The sequence below is a fragment of the Antechinus flavipes genome, chromosome 6 (assembly GCF_016432865.1).
Source record: "Antechinus flavipes isolate AdamAnt ecotype Samford, QLD, Australia chromosome 6, AdamAnt_v2, whole genome shotgun sequence".
NCBI lineage: Eukaryota > Metazoa > Chordata > Mammalia > Dasyuromorphia > Dasyuridae > Antechinus > Antechinus flavipes.
Window position 1 is genome coordinate 78,795,659 of NC_067403.1, and position 25,192 is coordinate 78,820,850.

The following is a 25,192-nucleotide window of genomic DNA, read 5'->3' on the forward strand; positions in this document are numbered from 1 at the left end:
ACTGTGTTATTTAACTTATAGAGTAGATCAGGGAAAGGCTGTGTATTTTTTTGTTAATCTAGAATTTCGTATTTCTTACTAGTCTTATAAAAAATATGGAGAGATGGTACCAGATGATGATTCAATGAGATAGATAGACTGGGAACTGGTTGAATAGCCAGATTAAGAGAGTATTTGTATATAGTTCAAATTTGGCAGTTCTCCAGTGAAGTGCTTCATTAATCCCAAGCTTTCTTCCCCACACTTCCTTTTTCTTAATTCTTTTCTGATTAGCAAGCATTTATTTTCTCTTCCTACTATATCCCCTATTGTACATTAAAAAATAAATATAAAATCTTCACAAGATAGGCACAATCAAATGAAACAAATTCCCAAATTGGCTATGTCTAAAAATGTATGTCCCAGTCCACATTTTGTGACCATCACTTCTTTCACAGGAAGTGGGTAACATGCTTCATCTTCACTCTTTTGTCATGGTTTATCCTTGCATTGATCAGAATTCTAAAGATTTTCAAAATTGTTTTCCTTATAATGTTGTCACAGCATAAATTGTTCTCCTAACTTTGTGCTGTATCAGTTCCTTGAGATCTTCTGGTCTCCTTTGAAACTGTTCAATTCTTATGGCACAGTACTATTTTATTGCAGGAATATATCATAATCTATTAGGCCATTTCAGTAGGTAGGCAGCCTTCTGATTTTCAGTTTTTTTCTATTACAAAAGGAGCTGCTATAAATATTTTTGGTCATATGGTTCCTTTCCCTCTTTCTTTGCTCTCTTTGGGGTATATACCCAGGAGTGGTTTTGTTGGGTCAAAGAGTTTGTACAGTCTAGTGATTTGGGGGAGCATAATTCTAAATTACTATTCTAAAATGGCTTTATCAATTCATAATTCATTCATCCAAAGTACACCAACAGTACATTTATGTGCCTATTTTTCCACAGCCCTTCCAACATTTGTCATTTCCTTTTCTTTACCTTACGCGTTTTAGCATTTTTATTAATGATTTGGATAAAGGCATAGATAACATGCTTGTCATGTTTGCAGGTGACACAGCATAGCTAATGCATCGGATTACAATGTCTGAATCCAAAAAGACCTTGGCAGGCTAAGGCACTAGGCTGAATCTAATGAAATGAAATTCGTCAAAAATAAGTATAAAGTCTTTCAACTGGGTTAAAAAAATATAAGTACAGAATGGAGGAATCCTGGCTAGACAGCAGCTTTTATGATTAAAGTAATCAGGTTTCCTTTTTCTTTCAATATAGAAGTTCAGTGTGAGCCAGCAGGATGAGGGGGACAGCCAGAAAAGCTAATGTGGTTTGGGAAGCCCTGAGAGGCAGAGATCCCTGGGCCAGGGAGGCCACAGTCCCCATTGTACTCTACCTTGGATGTGGAGTATTAGGTTCAGTTCTGGGCATGGCAGTTTAAACATTTGATAATGTGTCAAGTATCCAGAAAAGGACAAGCAGAAAGAGCCTCGAGGATATGACCTCTGGAAATTGGTTGAAGCAATGGGGATTATTTAGTTTAAAAGCAGAAGACTGGGGAGGGGATAGTGGTGGAGTAACATGATACCTATAGTCAAGTATTTGAAAGGTTGTCACTTGGAAGAGAAATTAGATTCGCAGTGGGAAGAATCAGAAAAAAAAAAAGACAAATATTAACAATTGATTTATCCAAAAAGTGAACGGGCCACCTTGGGAACTGGTTGATTCCCTCTAATTTGAGGACTTCAAAGAGTCTGGATAATCACTTGTTTAGTTTATTGGAGAAGGAATTCTTAATAGATTGCTGCTAAACCCCCTTCAGCTCTCGGCTTTTGTAAATCTGCCTTTCTGTGAAGTTTAAGCGAAGCTAATGAAGTAATCTAGCCCTCTTCTCACTATGCCCACTTGGCCTTCTTGTGATACCATCTGGCATCATTTAGGGTTCATGGTAACCTCTATACCCTGTAAACAGAGTCATTGAGCAGGGGTACCCTGCTAGCCTTCAGGTCATCCTGGACTGGTATTTCCTTACTTCGGTTTCATCTGATCTTCCTTGGGCAGAGGTATTTTTGAAACAAAATGCCTGGACTCACCAACTTATTGCCATCACAAAGCCGGCTCTTGACTCATCCACGCGACTCGCCTTTCTCAGTGACCCATCCCCAGCAGCTGACTTTGAACCTCACTGAAAGACGTGTCCTGGTTTAGCCGGGCTTTGACTCCCCCGACGGAGGTGAAACTCTGTCCCCGGTAGACATTATTGGGATCCTTTGGACTCTCCTTTGAAAGGAGATTGAGAGCCGGTGTGCTCCGTCTTTGCATCTGGGAGGCCAGAAAAAGAGGAATCACAGACGACGATCTTCCGCACTTCCTCAGTCTCTTATGCCTTTTAATACTTTTTCCATTAGTTTCCATAAAAAGGACAACAGAAAACTCATATCATCACTTGACATGCCTGTTATGTCTATATGGTTAGTATCTGCAAAGCTTTCATGCCCTTGCTATAGTTTATAGAGAAATTGATTTCACAGAATCCAAGAAATTAGAGATGGAAACACTCTATTAGGTTACCAAATCCATCCCCGGAGGCTAGTTCAGGATTGATCCCTGGTTCACAGTGTATTATATAATGCTTTTTTTTTCTATCAAGTTTTGATGGGTTTTTATATATTTATAGCAGACTGGCAATATGCACCATGGAAAATTATGCCAATCCATAGGAGAAATAAAATTTAAGAAAAACAAGGTTTTGCTAAGCACTAATTTTACTTTGGTGGATACATTTTTTAATGTACTAATGTTTATAGCCCCTCATTGTGACAGAGGCAGGGTTCTAATATGGGATCATGAATTGGCATTACAATAAAATGGAGAATTTGCATATTTGTGAGTTGCAGAATTTTCCCAAGACATAATTTCCCATCAGATCTGTACAAAATATGATATGAATTTTAGCCTCCCAAGGCTGGCTTCTTTTCTGCACAGGAAATTGAGCCCTGTACTTTGCTCAAGTACATGCAATCAAACAGCTGGCCAAGATGATATTTTAGCCCTCTTGTCCAGGCTGTTTGGGGCTGTGACTCTGTGTGAGACTTTAACAGCCCAATGGGGAGTGCTCCCTTTGAATCTAAAGGAAGTGAAGAGATAGAGCTTCCCACAGGGGTATTGGCCTGGGCCTGTACTTTGTAACCTCCTTCTACCCCATTTCAATTAGCCAATGAGCCAGTGAAGAGATAGCTCAAGTAGCCAGGGCTAAGGAAAATCATATATATATAGTGCTAAAGAAGACCTACAACTAATAGACACATATTTGTGTGTGTGTGTGTGTGTGTGTGTGTGTGTGTATAAATATAATATATATATGAATACATGAGATTGCTCGAGTAGCCAGTGCTAAAGAAAACAGAAAACCTGCAATTACATATATATATATATAGTAGCTCAAGTAGCCAGTGCTAACGAAGACCTACAACTAATAGACTCATATGTATATGCATATATATAATATATACGAATATATGAAGCAGCTGGAGTAGCCAACACTAAAGAAGATCTACAACTAATAGACTCATATATGTTTATGTCTATGTCTATATGTACATACATATACATAAAATTAGCTCAAAAAACCTTCTTCCCCTTCCAGCAAAGCAATGAGAATTCTCCTCCCCTTTGGCTGAATTTTATGATGTCTTTTCACCTTCAAGGCTGCCTAACTTAATCTAAATTCACTGGCATGGAAATCTTAGGGGCAGAGGGGCAAAATAATAAGATCGGTCTAGGTCTGCTCCTGAGGATGACCCACTTTGGGAGACCTGGAGAGGGGCAAAAAAAAAGCACCAGGAAAGAAGACAAATAGATCAGAGCCTAGAGAACAGCCAAATCCTATCAACTTAATGTTTCCATTCCAATATTCCTATTAAAAAAAACCCAGATGAAGTCCCTGTTTGTGGATGAGTATTATGTCTAGAGTGTGTCGCAGGCAGAAAAGCCTTATGCATTTTTTATACACCTGTATGCTAAATGAGAAAGCGCATCCAGGTGCTGAGTAAGACTTATGAATGTGCTGTAAATTATGCAAACAAGTAATTTTGCATGTCCAGAAACTAGTGCCTACAAATGATACAGTTTCCTTAAACTCTCCATAATTCAGGGGTGCACAAATGGGGATGCCAACAAACTAGGACAGGCCTAATTGCTCCGCATTGTAAATCAACATGGACAGGTGTCAGTCAAAAAGAAGAATTTTTGCCTGAAAGGAATCCTTTCAAATTAGGCAGTTAAAGAAGGCAGCTGCCAGGATTTTGATGTCCTAAAGTATGAGCTTAAATTGGGACCAGGACTATGGCAGTATGGCAGCAGAAGAGGCCTTTGGTTTTGGGCAATGGGAAGGGGCCAAGGGTCCGACTTCCCCACAGGATGACCACAAAGTATAATTTGTTTAAAGTTTTTTTGTATTTAATTTACTTGCATTATTGCTCCTCTGGATCTTTGTTTTTCATTACTGTACACAGACTCCTTACTGGATTGTATTTTTTTTTTTGAACAAATAATGAAGATGGAGCTATAAGGTGAATGGGAGGTAATCCCAGAGGAAAGTCAGTGGAGAGGGTCTGGGAAGTATGGGGACCAGGAAGGGTCTCCTGCAGAAGAGAGAATTTGAGTAGGAAGCCAGGGAAATGAGGAGGGAGAAAATTTCAGGCACAGGAACAATTGGTACATTGAGCCAAAGATGGAGGGAGCAGTAAGTATGGCAGGATTAGACTGTACAGAGGGGAATAAAAGGTAGTAAGTAAATAAGTAAGTAAGTAAGGTAGGAAGAGAGGAGAGAATGACTGGCTTTAAAAGACAAAGGACTTTATATTTGATACTGGAGTAATTGGAAGCCACTGGTGTTTTTTGAAGGGTGGTGATGGTAGGTGGAATGAACAAATTCTTGTCATCTTGGGGTCAGAATGATCCTTTCTTCACTTTACCCAAAGCTTCTCAGGAGCCTGTCATAGGATTATAGACAATTTAGGGTTGCACGGGACCTCAGAGGCCATCTAATGCAATCTGAGCTTGACCCCCCCAAAAACCCCCAGCACATTCGAAGTGATTTTTTGACCTCCTTTTGAAAACCTCCCTCAAGGAGGAACCCCACCATCTCCCAATGCTGCCATTCTACAGCTCCTAAGCAGGGTACTTTGTCCCAAAGTTGACCAATCACTTTTTTTTCTATCTCAGAGCTTTTGTATTTCAATGGCAGAGTTGAAGGACATAGATTCAATATGAAGCCTGATGGTTATGGACTTTCCAGTTTATTTTTATTTATGTTTTTATTTTTCTTAACACACGTCTGAGTGCAGATATGTGTCCGTGTATGTGTGTGGGGAGAAGGGAAGGAAAAGAGGAGAAGGAGAGGGAGCTATAGGGAGAAGGAGAAGAGGGGGAAGAAAGAGGAAAGGAGGGAGAGGGAGAACAGACACAACTAGAACTAAATTAGTTGGTTTGAAACTCTTTTAGGTATTTTATGTATGTCATGCCCTGAGTAATGAGTTTGCATACAATTGCAGTCGGCTGTATATAATTCTCCATATTTAGAAGTAATTGTTCTTGAAATCAATATTCAAATTTATGCCAAACAATATGCAAATCAACTTAGCTTTGACTCTTTTTAGAAATTGCACCAGAACTGGCAGAAACTGTTCCAGTGGTGCTGGAGCTCCATTCTGAAAGGAAATGTTAGGACTCAGAGGAAACTGATCCTCTTAAACACCCATATCTAACCCCGAATTTTAGTTAAAAGGTTACTGAGAAAGTTACCAAATTCCATCTAGTAATTTATTGTTTTAAAAAGCTTGCTCCATGGGAATCCTCTTTATTGTTTAACGTTTTCTGCTCTTAGCAGTTTTAATGAACATTGTAAAAATGAGCTCTGGAAAATTTATGTTTGTGATCGGTATTTCAGCAAAAGTGCACATCTTGAAATAGAGACCATATGGCAATGGCCAAAGTATTTCTTCAATCAATCATTCAGTCAATAAAGTAACAAGCATTTATTAAATGCTTGCTATTTGCCAGGGCTTCTGCTAGGTTTAGGGAATGAGAATACCAAAGTGAAAAAGTCTCTGCCTTCAAAAAGACTATGTATACCATCTCCATCAATTAATCTGATATTTCAGTTGAAAGAAAAATAATAATAATAACTTATAATACAGTATCTAATTCACATTTGCACAGCACATTCTGAACATTACCAGATTTGATCCTTATGACAACCCTGGTGGGTCAGATTTGATAGTAATTATTATCACCCATTTTACAGATAGAGAAACAGAGATCAAGTGACTTACATGTCAAAAGTAAGACTAGAATCCAGGTCTTCATGACTCTACTGTTACCCTGTGTCTAATTTCTGTGTCTAAGAGCCATTGCATTTTGTGTAGGAATTTGTGAGATGGATACTATCTCTAGCAATCTTTTTCTAGAAATAATTACCAATTGATCCTGAGATTCTGCCCCCGAAATGACCTGGGAGGAATTCTACTCCAGAGTCCAATCTTGTTGGGTCCTGTCTTGGGTGAGAATTGAATCCTGAAAGGAAGATAAAACTCAGTTTTCTTTCTTAGACTAAAAAAAATCTTTCTGGGTTAGAACTAAATTGGACCCTAGAGAGGGAATCCAACCTGCTCTGAGTTAAAAAAGATGTCTGAAATACAGACCTCCATCCAAGCTTTAGAGCCACAGAGAACCCTAGAAGTCATTTCATCCAAACACCTTATTTTTCAGACGTGGAAACTGAGGCCTAGGGAGGGAAGATGACCTGCATAGGTAATGTGGGATGGAGCCAAGTTTCAAATCTATTCCTTCTGACTCCAAATCCAGTGTTCTTTTTCCCTGCACAAATGAGTAACTGCAGAGTTAGAGGCTTGGCTTATTCCATCAAAGGGGAAGAAAGAATGTTTTTTTGTTGTTGTTGTTTTGTTTTTTCCTCTATTTTTTTTTAAAGAAGCACAAATCAGATCTTCACTCTTTAGGTTTCTGGATAGAATCATCAGGGACCCTGACTTAGGGAATTTTTCACCTTACTGTGGAATAGCCCACCTGGGGAAGAAAAGAAACTATGTTGTTTGGAAATAGAGCACCCTATGACAGGGCAGCTCGTGTCCCTTTTGGGTTTTAAATTTCTTCTCCTTCCTGTCAGCTTCGGATCGCTTTACACCCCCAGGAGAGGTTATGGGACTGAGCATCCATAACAGTGCCTTTGGAGAAAATAGATTCTAGATACAGCCAATAAATCCAGCACAAAAAAATAACTCCCTTTGGCAAAGAGGATGGTTGGTTATTTTTTTTTTTAAAGTGCTGCAAGAAAAAAAAAGAATAGAAAATCACTATCACAAGCAAGGCCCTGTTTTAAGCTCTTAGGGATTACTCTTTGTCCATCAGCATTATCTCTGAGCTCACTTGTGACCTTACCCTTAAAAATAAAGTGATCTTGCTGATTTGTTTAGGAACTAGATGGCTGCAAGCCAGAGGAAAGAGTAGGTTTTGTAAGCTTGCTGAGGGATGAGATGGTACTTTCCATATACTCCCTACAGGGTGGGTACTCTGTATTAAAGATGACATAGCCAAAGGCCTTTTTGGTTCAGAAGTGATTTCACTGGTGCAGATGACTCCCAGTGTGGAATCTCCCTCCACTGAAGCAGATTAGGAATTTAAGAATCTTTATAAGTTGCCGGGGGAAACAAGATATTAAATGGCTCATCTGCAGGCAACCAAGGCCTGAGTTTAACTTGGGTCTCTCGACTCCAAGACTCGTTCTCTATCCTCTATGTCATGCTGGTTATCAGGTCACTGTGTGCATTACCATCTAGAGATAGATTTCTATAGACGGCTTTCCAGGCACTCAAATACTCTCAGTTGACCAAACTAAACATGATTTTGTACTAAAACATCAATTGGTAAAATATTTATAACATTGTTTTTATGAAACTGCCCTCACAATTATTTTTTAAAAATATCTCCTAGTTGGAGAAAACAGACAAGAATTTAGGTTTAATCAACATTAAAATGTTGGAAGGCTAGATGAAAGATGTCTTAAAGTTTTTCACGGACATTAGTGATTGTGGCTTGTCCAGAAAGAATTGGGGAAGGCACCCATAGACAAGAGAACATTGAATCTGCAAAATGAGTCCCTGACTTGATTAGAGCCTTTGCCCAGAATCTTCCCTTGAGTGACTCCCCTATGTCCTGATTTCTTGGCTTCAGTTCTTTATCTTGCCCTCCCCAACCTCTAATCCTCATCTAACTTTATCAAACACTCTGACATCGCTCCCTGATTCCCAAGGACCCTGATTCTTCTTTGTTTGAATTCCTCCATTTTAATTCTTTTTAATGCTCTCTTTATCTCCCTTATCAGATGCTCTGATTCCTCCTCTACCTCCTCTGTACTTCTTTCCCCTGCCCTAATAGACTTTTTTCTCAGTCCTCAGGACCATTCCTTGTTTGCTTGATCCATCAATGTCTTCTCAACCATTTCCAATTCTATTATAGTCACATCTCTGTTCAATCTGGTTCTCAATAGTACTATTGAGCAAGACACCTATTTATTACCTGTTTTCCTTATAGCCTCAATCACTAATTAAAGCAGGTTTGGCATTGGAAGATAATTAATAAACACTTTTTGTTGATCACTACATTCAAGCATGATCAGTCAAGCAAACCTTCTAATAACCACGTTCAGCTTAGCAAAAATTCAGCAAAAACAAAACAATCTCCCTAAAAAACAATCCCCAAACCTCAAACCCAATAGATTGAATTCACACGACTTTTGCTTGCTGAGTACTTGTGATAAAAGGGGAGAAGAATCAGAATTCTGGATAGCCACATCAGATAGTTGAAGGAGCAGGGAATATTTAATCTATAAAAGAGGACAAAGAAGTAGCAGAGTGACAATCTTCCAAAAATTGAAGGTTCAAATGAGAAAAACTCAGCCTGCCCTACTTACTCCCAGAGGACAAAATGGGTAGAAAATACAGAGAAGATTTGGACTTCAAAAACTTTCAGTTATTATTAGAGCTGTTCCCAAATGGGGTTCCTTCTTATGGGCATTAGTTCTTGTTAAATAGAATTGAACTGAAATGAAGGTCTTTCAGAAGGAGCCAGGGGACTACTTGATGGGAATGTCATAAGGGGAATTCTGTTCATGAATAGATTAGATGACATGATCTCCAAGTCCCCTTTCAATTTGGGAGTGAGACAATCATAGATTTAGAGTTAGAAGAAACTTTAGAGGACAGATAGCCCAATCACTTCATTTTATAATTGAGGAAAATTGAGGGGTTCACCAAGTTGGCTAAGGTTATCCAGATGTGGTAAGTCTCAAGAGTCAGGACTCCCTCTCTCCCTTCCTTTCCTTCCTTCCTTCCTTCCTTCCTTCCTTCCTTCCTTCCTTCCTTCCTTCCTTCCTTCCTTCCTTCCTTCCTTCCTTCCTTCCTTCCTTCCTTCCTTCCTTCCTTCCTTCCTTCCTTCCTTCCTTCCCTCCTTCTTTCCTTTCTTCCCTTTGTATTATCCTCTTCCACAGGCCCTCTTTTGATAGAGCTGTGGTTCTTAACCTGGGGTGAACTTAATTTCAAGTGTATTTCAATGTGGTTTCTGTTATGATCTGATGTATTTTTTTTATGCATGTAAAAATGTTCTGAAAAGAAGCCCATAGGCTTCACCAGACTGCCCAAAGTTGTCTGTGACATACTCACAGGTAAAGAACCTCTGGTTTAGAGAGATAACACATTAACTTTATAAATATCTCAGTGTGAATTAGTTTGAGCAGATCCCTTTCCTTGTGTGCCGGTGCAGACAGAGTCTAGATGCTGGAGCAAAGGGGAGGGACTAGGGCCCTAGGGATATCTGCCTCAGTCCCCTTTTGGCCAGGGCTGGCCAGGGGTAGGGAAGGCTGTGCCCTGGTCTCCAGGATCCACATTCCAGCACAGAGGTTTGGTGTTGGCCCATGGCAAACAGAGCCTTTCCAACCAGAGCGTCAGAGGCTGGATTTGGGGCAGCAGCAAGGGCTCCAAGCAACAGGTCCTGGCAGCCTGGGTAGTGTTGGGCCACAAACATTCCCCAACACTCGGCTGCCCTAATCCCAAACACGTGTCCGACCTTGGGTTTGCCAGCCAGCAACCACATGGCTCCCTACTGGGGCTGGAGAGAAGGCCGCCTGCTCTGCCAATCCTGCCTGCCTCCTCCTCCTATCTGCCATCTGCTCTCCTGAATGGGCCAGGACAGTGGGAGGGTCCACCTGCCAGATGTGGAAATTCATCCTTAAATCTCAGGCTCCCTGGGCATTGTGTGAGAGTTTGGGGAGGGGGTGTTTTGGTGTGTGTGTGGGGAATGGGAGTGGGGAGTGGGTTTCAGGGGGGATTGTTCTCAGAAAGGCATGGATGGCAGGTCCCATACTTCCTTCAGGAATTCTCCTTCTTCAAGGTACAGCTTATCCTCCATCTTTTATCAGTCAATATTTATTTATGACACCATGCTAAACATTGGGGATCCAAAAAGAGACAAAAGACAATCCCTGTCCCCAGTGGTAGAGACAACATGCAAACAAATATAGACACAGCTATAATATATAGGATTAAGGAGATAATTATCAGACAGAAGGCACTGGGAAAGTGAAGGAGGATTTTAGTTGAGACTAGCAGGTATTCTTAACTGAGGATCCATGACTTTAAAAAAATAGTTTGATCACAACATTCCAATATAAATTGCTTTATTTGTATTCCTATGCATTTTATTGTATTAATTTAAAATATTTTTCTGAATGGAAGTTTATAAGCTTCACTAGAATGCCAGAGGGCTCCATGACGTACACCCACTAAAGTCTAAGAACTACCACCTATGGAATATAGCCTTTATGTATCCCCTGAAGGACTAGTGTTCTCTGTCTTCTCTAATAATTATGATAAAGATGATCAATAGAGATAGGTAAAAATAGATAAATAATAGAGATAGGTAGAGACAAATGAATGAAGTGAAGAGAGATGCTAGAGATAGATGAGAGATACAGCTAGTTAGAATATTCATTAAGAACATCTGTTCTGGGCACTGACCTAAACAAGATGGTCCCTACTCCCAAGGAGCTCAGATTCCTTTCTTTCACTTCCAAATGAATTTATTATTATAATATATTTATTATTTATTTATTATTTATTATTATTATATAATATATTTATTATTATAATATGTTGTGTTCCTTCAGTAAGCTTTTTGAGGGCAGGAACTATTTTCCATTTTCCTTTTCTACTTCAAGTGTATTATTCCTAGCTAGGGAAATAGAGATAGAGAGATGGATGAATGGATAGATATTAGAGACAGATAAGGGAGAGAGACAGATGATCAATCTAGAGATGATATAGAGAAATAGATGATAAAGATGATCAATAGAGATAGGTAAAAATAGATAAATAATAGAGATAGGTAGAGACAAATGAATGAAGTGAAGAGAGATGCTAGAGATAGATGAGAGATACAGCTAGTTAGAATATTCATTAAGAACATCTGTTCTGGGCACTGACCTAAACAAGATGGTCCCTACTCCCAAGGAGCTCAGATTCCTTTCTTTCACTTCCAAATGAATTTATTAATTACAGTAGCATCTCTAAGCATTTGCAATATATTTATTTTATGTGTATTTAATATGTGTATTAAAATGTGTATTTTACAAGGTGTTCATTTAGTCTACAGAAGGTCTGTTTGATATAGAAGTATATTTGATCATTTCTGGGCTCAGGATACTCCAGGGTTAGGAACCATTGCTGTAGAAAATAGATTCTGAGAAGTCTTTCATTGCTATTGCCATTCCTTGGAGATTTCCTCCTTTTTACTTTGTATATGACTTTTATGCATGTTGTTTGGTTGTTTGCATGTTATCTCCCACATTGGAACAGAAGAGAGTTTTACTTTCTAAGAGAGCACAGGGTGAGAAGCAGAGGATATCCAATTAGGCAGCTGGTGGGGAGGTGGAACAACCCACAGAGTGCCCTCAGCCTGGTCATGGCTGCTTTCTGGGTCTACATTTCTTATCTATTTAAGAAAACAGCTTGGACTAAATAACCTAACCTTCTTCCTAGCTCTAAATCTATGATTTCTGTTGCCATTTGTGGAAATAAGCTCTAAAGCAGGAGTTCCTAACCTTTTGTGCTTGTCATGGACCCCTCTGGCAGTCTGATGGAGCCTGTGGACTTGTTTCAGAATAATTTTAAATAATTGAAGGAAATTTAGTGAGAGGTTAATGAATATAAAGAAGTAATTGTTCATGGACTTCATGAAATCTATCCTTGGATACTTTGGGAAGGGGTGAGATCCATGGGCCCCATATTAAAAATTTTAAAACTGATTACTTAGGGAGCTTTTTCCATTAGGAATTGTTTTTTTTAATGATACCTTTTGTTTTTACTCCACAGCAAATTTCTCTTAACACTCTGCTTCCAACAACTGAATCCTCCCTTGTAACAGCAACAACATTTAAACAAAACCAAAAAGCATAATGAATGTCATCCCAGAGCCTGCAATGCAACTCTGTAGTCTCCCACCTGTCTGCTGAGAAAAGGGGAGCTATACTTCCCTATGGGACTCTTTCTCCTGATTCTCATTCCACACACAGAAAGCCCTGATGACAATCTCTGATTGGAGGGAGAGTTTTTCTTTGTCACCTTCTTTAAAAGCAAACATTTGGCAGCTGTCCAGTGTTACATGCAGCTTCATCCCGAGAGCTTCACGTTGGAATTTTTCCTTTTAACACATTAAGCTCACACAGTATTGAAAAAGAGAAGAAACAGTTCCTCTCTAATGTAATAGCTGGTGGATTATCTAAACATCCATGGGGCAAAATTGTGAAACTGGGGAACCCCTCCTTTCCACATTTCCACCTCCCTGTTCTCCACTTTGGTATTCCCCATTCCTTCTTCCCTACATCCCAGGCTAAGATATTGTCCGAAAAGTTTTAGAACATCCCAGTTCTTTCTGTCTCCTCTTCTCTCTTGGATTTGAAATTTAGTTGAGAATTCTAGGAGCCTGAAAAGCTATCTCTGCTTACATTTAGAATCGCAGGTAATTAGTAATTCTCAGTTTCCTTCACAACAGCATTCATGCTTCAATACCTCAGTAGATCTTGCTGGGTTTGTGACATTCCAGATGTCTGATGTCTGATGGGGATATTCCCTCCACTGGTGCAAGTGACGGCCTCTTCCTGACTTTCCATCTTTCCTCTTCTTGTCTGGGTTTATGTCATTCATCCTCCACTGGGGCTGTATTCCATAGTCTGGAAGTCTAGCATCTCCAATCTGGGTTCAAATAATGGCCCTATCACTTACAGCCTGGCTGATCTTGGCAAATCACTTACTTTCCCCATGTATTTTCTAGAATGATGGGGTTGGATGATGGTCTCTAAGAGACATCAAGCTATAAATCTATGATCCTAGTAGAACCAAGATTCCTAAACCTGTTTTCTGTCATGAACCCCCCCCTTTGACGCCTTGACCCCCTCCCGGAAGAATGCTGACATTAACCAATGTCAGAAATAAGATTTGAACCCAGATTCTCTACCTCCAGTGTCAGCCTTTCTACCATAATACGCTGCTTCCTAGTAAGTATTTAATAAATATATCTGAAACAACCCCATAATGTAGATAGTGTAAGTAGATGGTTGTAAGCTAATAAAATAGTGAAACTGGCTTACCTTAATCAAGATATTCCTATCCGTGAACCAGAGCTACAGTGAGCCAAGATGCTAAAAAGAAGACTTTTTGTTTAAGTTAAGTTTACTTGCAGGTAGATTGGCTTTGGACTCAGCTGTGGGCCTTTCTAGCAAGTGATATTTAAAGACAGCTCTAGGATGCTAGTGGAAATCCACCAGCTTCTCAGATCTCAGAGAACTTCCTTGTATTCTGGTTTTACTTGGGGAGTTACTGATTATATCTGCTTTATTTTTTTAAATGACATAACTTAGCCCTCAGTCTTTGAGTGGTCTATTGTATCAGATTTTGTTCCTGGAACAGCAGTATCACTTAATTCTTTTTTTTTTTTTGAATTTTAAAAAATATTTAAACTTAAATAAAAAAATTAGCCATATACACAGTAGACCATAAGGATTTAGTATAAAATAATGCATTTCCATTTTTGGAAAACATATCATAAAGAGAGAGTTTTATAAAGTCTCTTTTCTTTATCTCTTTGTTCATTTTCTATTGTTCTCTGCTCATATACGGATATATAAGGACATACTATGCTTATTTCCTCCTACCATCTGTTTCTCTGAAGGTAGATAGCATCTTCCTTCAAAAGTCCAAGTCTTTCCGTGTTTTTCTGAATCAACCAGTTCATCATTTTCTACAACAAGTAATATTCCAATCCAACCACATCCTATCTGAGACATTGTCTATTAGAATTCCTCCATGCCAATTTTCTGCATTCCTTCTATCCTTAGCTATATAGGTTTTATTTATACCAGAAAACTTTAATTTAAAATAAATGAAATTATTCTTTTCATATTTCAAAGATATGCTCACCTTATAGGTTAAGATCATATACTACTGAATCTTCCTTTACATCTTTTTTTGCTTTGTTTCTTTGAAGTTCCTTTTGTTCTTCCAAAAGAACTTTATTATTTTTTCCAACTTAGTAAAATAATTTTTAAAATAATTCAATTGGGATGACATTGAATATAGATTAGATTAGTTAAGTAAAATGGTATTTTAAAAAAATCGTATTGGCTTTACCTATCCATGAACAATAAATTTTACTTTATTTAGTCTGAGTTTTTTCATATTTTATAACTTTCAATTTTTCCAAATATATGCAAAGATAGTCTTCATCATTCACCTTTACAAAAGCCTTGTGTTCCAAATTTTTTCTCCCTGCCTCTCCCACCTCCACACTCCCCTAGATAAAAGTAATTCAATATAGGTTGAACATGCAATTCTTCTAAATATATTTCCATATTCATCATTCTGAACAAAAAATTCAAATCAAAAGGGGATAAAATAAGGAAAGAAAAAACAACAAGCAAAGAAGCAGTAACTAAAAAATAAGATCTTTGAAAGGACTATGCTTTGATCCACATTTAGTCTCCATAGTTCTCTCTTTGGAAGCAGATGGCACTTTCCATCACAAGTCTATTGGAATTGCCTTGAATCACCTCATTATTGAAAAGCATCAGATTTATCACAGTTGATCATTACATAATCTTTTTGTTACTATGTACAATGTTCTCCTGGTTCTGCTCACTTCACTTAGCATCAGTTCATGTAAGTCTCCCAGGCTTTTCCGAAATTAGCCTTGCTCATTGGTTTGAGTTTATTTGTATAAAAAAGTGTTTTGTTTATTTTCTTATAGTTCCCCTGTCTGTTTTGTCTGTTTTGGCAGGAATATGCTTAGGTATTTTATACTGTCGGGGTATTTTAATGGCTTAGAATTTTGAATAATATTGCTGACATATGATGTGGTTTCTCTAATTTTTCATTTTTGATTAAATCTATTTTAACTGTGATTTTATCTCAGATCATGATTTCTATCCCTGCTTTTTTAACATAATAAATTCTACATCTGCCCTTTATTTTATCTTTGTGTGTATCTCTCATTTTTATGGTGTTTTCTGAAAGTAACATATTGTTAAATTTTTAATCTGCTATCCATCTCTGTTTTATGGATAAATTCATCCCATTCATATTCTAAGCTACAGTTACTTGTGTATTTTCTTCTGTCCTATTTTTCCTTACTATCTTTCTCATTTTATTTATACAAATCCCCCTAACTTCTCTATTTCTACACATTACTTTGCCCTCCCATTCCTTAACCTCCCTATCTCTCTAAGAGACCTTCCCTCATCTTTTTCTTCCATATCCTTGCTCTCTTAATTCTTTCTGAATTTAGAAAACTTTTATACCCTTCTGGAAACATCTATTCATGTATGTATGTTCACACACACATGTGTATTATGTGTGTATATGTGTGATTCTCTCTTTAATCCATTCCTGAAGAGAGTAATGTTCCAGCAATATCTAACTTCTTCCCTACTAGTTTCTTCCATATCGGTTTTTCTTTTTATGCTTCATTTGAATGAGATAATTATTCCTTTTTATCTCTCCCTACAGTTTTACTTTTTTAGAATCACCCCATCATGCTTTTCTTTCAAACTACCTAAATAAAGATGACAATCATAAGAGTCCTGCTAATATTTTCACATATGTAAAGCAAAGAGTTTGACTTTATTGAGTGCCTTATAATTGGTCTTTAATATTTACCTTTTATTTCTTCAGGATTTTATGTTGTATTTTCCCTTAAGTTCTAGTATTTTTGTCACAAAAATCTGAATGTCTTTGAAAGAAAGGGGTAAGTTATCTTTGGTTGTAATCCCACCTCTTTTGCTCTGTGGAACATAGTATTCCAACACCTTCAGTTCTTCAATGTAGTAGCTGTTAGGTCTTGTATAATCCATATTATAGTTTTATGATATTTAATTTTTTTGTTATTGTTGTTGCTGCCAATATTTTCTCCTTAACCTGGGAACTTTGAAACTTGGCTATTATGTCCCTGTAAGTTTTACACCTGGGATCTCTTTCAGGTGGAAGTTGTTAGATTTTTTTTTCTATTTCTACTTTGCCTTCTTGTTCTAGAACTTCAGGACAATTTCCTTTAATAATTTCTTGTGATACTATATCAAAATTCTTTTATTAATCATAATTTTCAGGTAGTCCAGCTACTCATATTATTTCTTTTAGATCTACTTTCTAGTTCAGTTATTTTTCTGATAAGATATTTCACTTTCTCTTCTAGTTTTTTATTCTTTTGATTTTGTCTTATGATTTTTTTTTATTTCTTAAAACATCATTAGCTTCCCTTAGCCCAATTCTAGTTTTCAAGTAATTATTTTCTTCTTTAAGTTTTTGACTCTCTCTCTTCTAGTTGTTTAACTTCCTTTTAATAAGTTTTTTGATTTTCTTGGATTGCTTTTATTTTTTTCAATTTTTTCTTAGATCTTTCTTATTTGATTTTTAAAGTCCTTTTTAAGTTCTTCCAAGAACTCTTTTTTTTACTTGGGACCACTTGACAATTTTCATTGAAAAAGCAGTGGCTTTTTTAGTTCCATTATCTTTCTCTGAATACTTGCATGCACAAGTACTATTGTTAATATGAAGCCGCTTGCTTATACTTTTCCACTGCACTTTGAGCCATCTGCAATTGAGATTCTTCTGATATGTAGGACTTGGTTCCTTTCTTTGTATGCTCAGTTCTTTGCACAGTTTCCATCATATAATAAATCCTAAAATTTATTTATTCTAATATAAATGGCAATTATAATCGTCAAACATACATCCCACAGACCATTCACTCTGCAATCCCCCTAAAATAGCCTGAACCAGTTACACAAAATATAATTCAGAAATATTTAACAAATAAAAATACAAAAGAACAAAGATAATATTAATATATTATTTTTAGGGTGACATACAGCTTACAAGGATTATTATGAATGGTTTCATGGTCTATTTCTATTTAATTTTGATACCACATATGATTATATGATAGGAAGGTCATGGGTGCTGAAAAAAAGGCAGAGAGCAACACTGAAAGCCTCTTTGGTTTCCTACCTGCAAGCCATCCTATTCTCCTCTTGTCCAGTTCTGGTCCCAGCCCATTGGCCACCTATAGCATCTGCTTCAGATTCTGATGGACCAACTCAATGCTTTTTCAGTTACATGTCATAATTTGGGAAATCCACTCAATTCTTTACCTTGTAGATAGATAGGTTAATCTTTTTGTATTGGGTAGAACAACTTGTATTTTGCATATACGCAAACCAAGGTTCAGACAGATTAAATGATTACCCAAGGTCATAGAGCTGGTCTTGGACAGAACCAGATCTTATATGTCTACTTCTTTCTTGGATCCACCATGTTGCTTCTTTGGGCAATTATATTTATTATATTATATTATATTATATTATATTATATTATATTATATTATAGAATGTATACTTCTTGAGGGCAGGGATTATCTGGCTTGCATTTGTATCTTTAGCATTTAAATGATTTTTCATTTGTTCATTCATTCATGAGTTCTCTACATGGATAAAATCACAAGAGCATAGATTGAGGGATAGAAAGCACTTAAAAGCCATCTAGTCCAACGCTTTACTTCTCCAAAGTTACAAAGATGGTAAGTAGTGAGCCAGGATTTGAACTTGGGTTCTCTGACTGAAAACAAGTGCTGTTTCTCCTATATCTCCTTATGAAAGGTATAGATAAATGCACAAATACCTGCATACATACACATGTACAGAGAAAACACTTTATAATTTGCAAAATACTTTACATATATTTTCTCATTTGAATTTCCAGCAGCACAGGGAGGTAAATAGTTTTGGTGTTATATATAGATGAGAGAACTCACTTGTTTATGTTTATATAGCTAACAGGGATGAAAGGCAGCACTTGAATCCAGGTCTCACTGATTCCAAGTCAATTCTCTCTCTGTTAGACCTTGCTATTTCCCTTATAAGTGAGCCTCAAAGATTTCTCTCAATGTAAGTTGTTATTGTTCCAATCTAAATGTTCCTCTAACTTCAAGGCATAAAGTAAATAAAAAGAAACTGTTTGGAGAAAATTAAGACGCAATATTGATAAATGATCTTGCGATCCCAAGTCAGAGAGATTTAGCACTGGTCATGTCTTGATGCTTAATTGAGAGGCTTTCCCTCACTTTCTACTACCAGGAGCCACAAATGTAAGGCTCTATATCAAGATATCCAAATGACTCTGGGCAGAACTGCCCTTGGGTCTGGTTCATACTTTGGAAAGGGCTTCTGGGCAGGGACACAGGAAGGCAGCCTGTGGGAAAGAAGGCAGGGTTTCTGCCAGCTGATGCTAAAAAAGGATTGAAAGTGTTACTCAATCATCCCAGGCTCCCTTTCTCCTCCCCTTGCCCCCTACCCCAGTCAACATGGCAAAGGATGGTGTCCTTTCCTTTAGGCTACAGGCTGACTTTTTTTTTTTTTTTTTTAAGAGGGCTTCCTCCAAATGCAGTGAGGCTGTGCTTTTTGTTCTTAAGCACCTGGTTTTCCTGGAATAACAATGTTCAGAACTGGGGTAGCAGACAGGATGATTTACCCATACAACTTAAAGGTGAATGGTAGGTACTTAGGTGCTATTATAGTCCCTTTGCAATGGCCCTGGCATCCAGAATTATTGATGCAACAAGACATGACTCTTGAGGTCACACATATTGCCAGCAAACTAATGGCAAGGGCAAAAGCAGTTCTCCCAGGCCTGGGGCTTCCAACCTATTGTGAGATAGTCGCCTTCCTGGTGAGGGGCCAGAGAAACACTTCCCATCTGTATCCTTGGGAAAAATTGCAGCTGTTGAAGGAGGGCCAGACCTTTTTGACTTTGCAATGAGCTCCCTGGACTTTGCATTTTAGAGATTAGCTATAAATTTGGGTCATGGCCAGAGGGGAGAAGATGGAAGTATCTGGCTGCCCAAATCCAGCCAGTTCACATTAGCTGGATCAGTTCTAAAAGGCTGAAAAAAGACATGGGAAGGAAGACCGACGGCTGCCAGACTCATTTCTCTGTTCAAAGAGAGATGCAGAGGACTCAGGAAATTGTGTGTGTGTGTGTATACTCCTGTACGTGGAAGGGAGGGTCTGTATTTGTCGTGCACTCCAAAATAATGATCACTTACAGTTTCAAAGAAAGGACTGAGAAGTTAAATATTATACCCAAGCTTACACACAAAGAATAGGCTAGAGGTAGGTTTTCCAAGACTTCAAGGAGTGTGCTCGGTGCATAATAGAGCTTTAATAAATGCTTGCTGATTGATTGACTGATTGTCTCTCTTGGGCTTACCAAGGTTCTTCCATCTCATTGGGTATGGATCTTCCATCTAGCTCCTGAGATCTCAATCATTCTTTGCCTCAGTAAAAAATTTGGGGAGATGGTGAGGATGAAGAAATTCATTACTTAATGTTTAGCCTTCTGGTTTTAACTGTCTCAGAACTCAATTATGCTGGTTCTTGGAAAACAGAAATACAATCTGTCCCTAAACCTAGTCTCGAAGGTTTTCCAGCTTGGTAAGACCTAAAGGCTTGTGCTTTACTGGTGTAGCCTTCAAGGCTTAGAACCTCCCTCACATCACACTGAGGCATGAAGAAGGAATTAGTGGAGGCAAAAACCTTCATCCATAATGAAAAACAAGGGCTGTGTTGTACAGCTTACCCTAAGTAGCTTAGGCAAATTATGGGAACATAGATTTAGGACTAGAAGAGACTTTAGAGACTATCAAAACAAATAGCCTATTTACAAATGAGGAAACTGAGGCACAGAAAAATTAAATGGTCTTCCTGAGTCTGAGACTATTGCTGTATCCACTACACCATGCTGCCACTCATAATGCCAAGTCAATAGATACAGTCTTTATGGATGACTGTCTTGTTGCTTATTTCTACCATCTTACAAAAAATAGGGCAGTTTTCTCTTAGACTTTTAGGCAAATGACTAATTGTTAACACTGAGGGTCCAATCCTTTCTTTGCAAATTGATGATGAGGTGGACATGGGAAGTTACAGAGTTCTTTTAATGCCCCTCACTGAAATAAAGCCCATATTTTAAATTTTAATATAGGTTCAAAGAATTGTCAATTTAGAGATGAAAGGCACCTTGGAATTCATTAATTCTAACCTTGTATTTAAAGATGAGGGAATGAAGGCCCAGAAGGATTAAATCCTTTGCCCAAAATCACACAGATAATCAGTGGCAGGGCTAGGATTCAACTTCAGGTCCATGGCTCTTTGGCTGTAGAGTTTGGCTTAGAGTTGTAGAACATTAGACTCTACCAAAAACTAAAAATGAACATCACTCATGGGCAACGGAGTGGTCCATGGTGATTGTGAATAGATTGTAACACATCACAAGTAGAAGTTATGTATGACTGGTCAGAAAGATACTTTCAACTAAATGTGAAGAAGATGGGAGGAAGCTGGAGAAAAGTGAAAGAAATCAGTTGCCCTCCATTAATAGCATCTTCATGTCAGGAGAAACTGAGAAATGTCCCTAGCACATTCCCTGTGGTGAACACATGGGAGGATGTGGACCAGAGTCCCAAAGGATAGGCGAGGAGGGATGGGTTGAGATCTGCACAGGGGGAGGAAATGCTCACAGAGTGAGATCACAGATCCATTTGAGTGAGTGCAAAGGTGACACTATTGACCCAACACAATCAGGGTGTGGGCTTTGATTTGTTTTTCCATGGATGCCAAAGTGGTGATAGATGTGCAACTGAGCCATCCACATGCTTTCCTGGGATCTCTTTTGCATCCAAGCACAAGCATTTGCGAGGCAGCTGGTTGGGGGAAGGGGTGTAGTCTGCAGCCACAGTCCAGAACTGAACTAATTTGCTCATATAAGACTGCATAATGTGAGGCTTTCCATAGTCTGAACTAAGCAGGGACATTATGAAATGCCAAGAAACAAGATGGGGGTGGAATGGGGGTGGACCCTGGTTCTCTGTTCCTTGATTCGTTTCACTTTTGTCTTTATCATGGACTAGAAAAACTAAAGAAGAATCCAACAAGGAGAAAAGGTTGTTGGAGTCGCCAAAAAGAGACTTTACATGGAGGTTGCTTTCAGGGCTGATAGCTTGCACCTTTTTTTGTGCTAATAATCTTCATGTAATTTCTCATCCTTGCAAAGTTAGTCTTTAGCTTCTTCCTGCATGTCGTCCTTAGTTATTCTTAAAACAGTTGTTATCTAAAAATACAGACGTCATTCGTTTTTGCAGGTATCTTGGTCAATAATCATAGACTTGTCAGCATAAGAAATGCACTCCCCTCCCTTTTTTCTTTATGAGCTATGCAGGTTGGGTGATTTAAGAGAATGAGACCCTTCTTTCCTTGTGGCTCAGCTCACAAAGGCCCACGTGCTGCAGAGAGTTGAATCAGTTTGACAAGTACCCTTAAATAGAGATCTGGGAATGAGGGAGAGAAGGACTTGATTATTATTCCATGCCAATCAGAACCTGGCCAGAGAACAAATGGGCATAAATGGTCCAAAGAGGCACCGCATTTTGCATGCAGAAGTGTGCTACTTTGGGACATTTCTCAAATGGCATTTTCCTCCTTATATTTAGCCATAAAGCACATGGCATTTCTTTGTGAATGCAAAAGCACCAAACAATCACGGTTTCTAGACTGGAAGCCAAATCTAAGTCGTGAAGTAGGAGATGAGGTGATTTGCCTTTTGGCAAGGGATCACAGGGCAATACTTTATAACCTACTAAAAGCAGTTATAGAATTGATCTCTTAGGGATTGTCTCCACTTTGGTTTTCATGTCTCATCTCGGTTTGGTTTCTTCTTTTCCTCCTAGAAATCACTGATGTGCTAATTAGACTAGCCAGGTAGGTATCTCTGGGGGGAAATATTTGTCTTTCAGAAAATTCTGAATACTCTAAGAAACTGGGGGAAAGTTTGGGAACATAGTTCTGTAGTACATACAGTACAACGAAATTTTGGTGTGATCCATGCTAGAAGTAGCATTTATACTGAGTGGAGCAGGGACTGTTTCTGTTAGGTAAATGGGTGGGGTGGTGGGACCTGTTTGAATCTATCTTTGAGAAAGAATGGTATGATAGAGAAAACCTTGGAATCTAGGGTAAAAGAGCTGGATTTTCTACCTAGAAATTTTATGAGCCTGAGCAATCCATTTCACAGAGATACAAATGGCAAAAGGCTAGAAAGGGTCTTAATAATCATAACAACCAACACCCCTGTTTTATATGTGGCAAGGGATTAGAAAAGGGCCATCTTAAATTTCCTACTATACTGAGCATCAGGTACAATCTAGACACGATTAAGACTGCTTTTCTCAGGAGACCATATGCTTATAGCATTTACTGATGGCATCAGGAACAGATGCAGGGAATGGAGGAAGAATTATATTTGGGTTGGGGGATGGTAAGGGAGACCTTCAGGTTAGAAGAAGAAATCAATTACTTCCCCAATATGTAGAAGTGATATGGTATAGCTTCTGGGGAAATGTAGCAGTGGTTTTGGGGTCCCCTGACCTTGGGGGCTTCTATTCTGGCAATCTGTCAGATATTCCTCAATTCATTGCTGACTTTCAGATAGCTTCTGCTCAGGATAGTCCCACAGATCAAACTCCTGAGACAATAGTGAATAGATTCAGTTCATTGCTGACTGTCAGATAATGTGGTCATTTATAACCAAATTCTGGAGACCACTCCTCAATTCATTGCTGGCTGGTAATCTTATCAGCAAGAACCAAATTCCAGAGACCACTCCTCCATCCTACCTATGGGCCATAGAATTAGCAGGATAAATGTGTCTCCTTGCTTCTGTTTCTCTGCTGAATTCTCTTAAAATTCAGTCAGCTTGTAATAATGTTACAATTACAATAAACTTTGCCCCTTGGCTAAAGAAATGGGTTCAAGTCTGCAAATTCTTTTGAGAGACCTTGGACACCGATCTATGACCCTAAACTTTTGAGGTCCCCTTCCCAACTTCAACAGAAGCAATCATAGCTGTGTCTGGTCTAGAAGGAGATAAAACCACAAAGGAGTCGACTTGAGAGCTACTCACAATGGGCTGAAACCGCATGGAGAAAGAGACATTTCTTGGTTGCAAGCAGTGGGAAAATCAGCATCACCTCAGGATATTGAGATTCAAGCACTGACTAGACACAAGAGGAAAGAGATATGAGAGGGGTGGGAGAAAGGTAAGAGAAGGAGAATTTGAAAGAGAGAAAGGAAGTAAAAGGGGGACAGAAAGAAAATGAAAGGGAGTAGGGGGAAGGAGAGAAGTAGAAGGGATAAAGGAAAGAAGAGAAAGGGAAAGAAAAGGAAAATTAGAAAATCGAGAGAAAGAAAGGAAAAAAGAGGGGAAAGGGTCAGAGAAGGGAGGAGAGAGACAGAGCCAAAGATAGAGTGAGAGAGAAACAGAGAAACAGAAAGGGAGACAGGAAGACTTTTTCCTTTTTGAACCTCAGATAAATTTTTTTTTCAAACTACTCTGAAGAGAATCGGGGCTGAATTTGTGCTTTTTTCAAGAATGGGTTTTGAAGATATATATTCCTATTCCTCTGTTAATTATCCTAATCCCAATAAAATGTTTTCCTTTAAAATGTATGTTCTTTATATTATTATTCTATAAGAAATGGTCAGCAGGATGATTTCAGAGAAGCCTGTAGAGACCTACAAGAACCAATGCTAAGTGAAATGAGAAAAACCAGGAGATCATTATACATAGCAACAGCAAGATTATAGGATGATCAACTCTGATAGACGTGGCTCTCTTCAACAATGAGATAATTCAGGCCAATTCCAATGGTCTTGTGATAAAGAGAGCCATCTACACCCAGAGAGAGGATTGTGGGAACTGAGTGTGGTTCACAACACATTTCTTTTTATTGTTTGCTTGAATTTTATTTTCTTATTTTTTCCCTTTTTTGATTTAATTTTTCTTTTGCAGCATATTTGTAGAAGTATGTATAGTAGAATTGCACATGTTTAACATATACTGGATTACTTGCCATCTAGAGGAAGGCCTGAGGGTAAGAGAGGGAAAAAATTTGAAACAAGAGATTTTGCCAGGGTAAATATTGAAAATTATGCATGCATATTATGTTTTGAAAATAAAAAGCTTTAATAAAAATATATATTCCTTGTCTAGACTACTATAGTTAGTATTACTAGTTGGACTACTAATTAGTAGTTAGGTATTTCTAGTTAGGTACGAAAGAAATTTGGATGATTTCAGAGGTTGCAAACTGGCCTTGGAATGGGCCAGCTAACATGCTTATTTTTCCAAATATCCCACATTGAAGTCAATATTCTACGAAAATACAGAGTTGAGAAGAATATGAGTTGCATAAAGAGGGGAAAATAAAAGAGACTAAATGACCAGCCAAATGTCATCTCTGAGCCTTATTTTCTCATATGTAAAAAGAAGGCCTTATGAGCTTGACAGACAAGTCAATCAGTGCTCAGGTTCTTCAACAGATGCAGAAAGCAAATATGTTGGGAACTTATAGCTACTGACTGGATTGAGGATTCTTATTAGAAGCCACAAGAACAGATGAAAATCAGCAGCCCCATGTAATTACAGAAGGTTCTAAAGGGATAGCTCTGTTATGGGTCATCTGGGAAGCACCATC

General features: G+C 38.3%; 1 long non-coding RNA gene across 2 annotated transcripts in view; it reads right to left on the minus strand.

Moving 5' to 3' along the window:
* Nucleotides 1–2,082: 2,082 nt before the first annotated feature.
* Nucleotides 2,083–25,192, minus strand: part of LOC127540749 (uncharacterized) — a 53,248-nt gene continuing 30,138 nt past the window's right edge. The window contains exons 2-3 of one of the 2 annotated variants that reach the window (XR_007948274.1): nucleotides 6,470–6,565; nucleotides 2,083–2,311 (exon numbers count right to left, since the gene is read on the minus strand). This is a non-coding gene — a long non-coding RNA (uncharacterized LOC127540749). Of the gene's footprint in view, nucleotides 2,312–4,825; nucleotides 4,984–6,469; nucleotides 6,566–25,192 lie in introns of those variants that run through there. The other variant, XR_007948273.1, reaches the window with a different exon arrangement.